The sequence below is a fragment of the Heterodontus francisci genome, unplaced genomic scaffold (assembly GCF_036365525.1).
Source record: "Heterodontus francisci isolate sHetFra1 unplaced genomic scaffold, sHetFra1.hap1 HAP1_SCAFFOLD_63, whole genome shotgun sequence".
NCBI classification, from domain to species: Eukaryota; Metazoa; Chordata; class Chondrichthyes; order Heterodontiformes; family Heterodontidae; genus Heterodontus; species Heterodontus francisci.
Genome location: NW_027142037.1, coordinates 8,533,737 through 8,535,671, shown reverse-complemented (window position 1 = coordinate 8,535,671; position 1,935 = coordinate 8,533,737).

Genomic DNA, 1,935 nt, shown 5'->3' with positions numbered 1-1,935 from the left:
CCAAACCCAAAGGCAACACTCCAAACCCAAAGGCAACACTCCAAACCAAAGGCAACCCTCCATACACTGTGAAACCCGCATACACACCTGGCAGGATCCTGATACACAGTGAAACCCCCCTCACACCTGGCAGGATCCTGATACACTGTGAAACCCCCATACACACCTGGCAGGATCCTGATACAAAGTGAAACCCGCCTCACACCTGGCAGGATCCTGATACACTGTGAAACCCCCATACACACCTGGCAGGATCCTGATACACAGTGAAACCCCCCTCACACCTGGCAGGATCCTGATACACAGTGAAAACCCCCCTCACATCTGGCAGGATCCTGATACACAGTGAAACACCCCTCATACCTGGCAGGATACTGATACACAGTGAAACCCCCCTCAAACCTGGCAGGATCCTGATCCAATGTGAATACCCCATACACACCTGGCAGGAACCTGATACACTGTGAAACGCCCATATACACCTGGCAGGATCCTGATACACTGTGAACACCCCATACACACCTGGCAGGATCCTGATACACTGTGAAACCCCACTCACACCTGGCAGGATCCTGATACGCTGTGAAACCCCCATACACACCTGGCAGGACACTGATAAACTGTGAAAACCCAATTCACACCTGGCAGGAACCTGAAACACTGAGAAACCCCCAAACACACCTGGTAGGATCCTGATACACTGTGAAAACCCAATTCACACCTGGCAGGATTCTGATACACTGTGAAACCCCCATAGACATCTGGCAGGATCCTGATACACTGTGAAACCCCACTCACACCTGGCAGGATTCTGATACACTGTGAAACGCCCATACACACCTGGCAGGATCCTGATACACTGTGAAACCCCCTACACACCCGGCAGGATCCTGATACACTGTGAAAACCCATACAGAACTGGCAGGAACCTGATCCACTGAGAAAACGCCGGACACACCTGGCAGGTTCCAGATACACTGTGAAAACCCCATACACACCTGGCAGGATCCTGATAAACTGTGAAAACCCCATACACACCTGGCAGGATCCTGATCCACTGCGAAACACCACTCACACCTGGCAGCATCCTGATACACTGTGAAACCCCCATACACTCCTGGCAGGATCCTGATGCACTGTGAAAACCCAGACACATCTGGAAGGATCCTGATGCACTGTGAAATCCCCATACACACCTGACAGGATCCTGATAAACTGTGAAACCCCATACACACGTGGCAGGATCCTGATCCACTGTGAAAACCCCATACACACCAGGAAGGATCCTGATAAAATGTGAAAACCCCATACACACCTGGAAGGATCCTGACAAACTGTGAAACCCCCATACACACCTGGCAGGATCCTGATCAACTGTGAAGCCCCCATACACACCGGGCAGGGTCCTGATAAACTGTGAAACCCCCAGACACACCTGGCAGGATCCTGATAAACTGTGAAAACCCCAGGCACTCCTGGCAGGATCCTGATATAGTGTGAAAACCCCATACACACCTGGCAGGATCCTGATACTCTGTGAAACCCCCTGACACACCTGGCAGGATCCTGATATATTGTGAAAACAACGTACATACCTGGCAGGATCCTGACTCTGTGAAACCCCGTACACGTCTGGCAGGATCCTGATATATTGTGAAAACCCCGTACACACCTGGCAGGATCCTGATCCTCTGTGAAACCCCGTACACATCTGGCAGGATCCTGATATATTGAGAAAACCCCATACACACCTGGCAGGATCCTGATCCTCTGTGAAACCCCGTACACATCTGGCACGATCCTGATATATTGTGAAAACCCCGCACACACCTGGCAGGATCCTGATCCTCTGTGAAACCCCGCACACATCTGGCAGGATCCTGATCCACTTTGAAAACCCCATACACAGCTGGAAGGATCCTGATACTCTGTGAA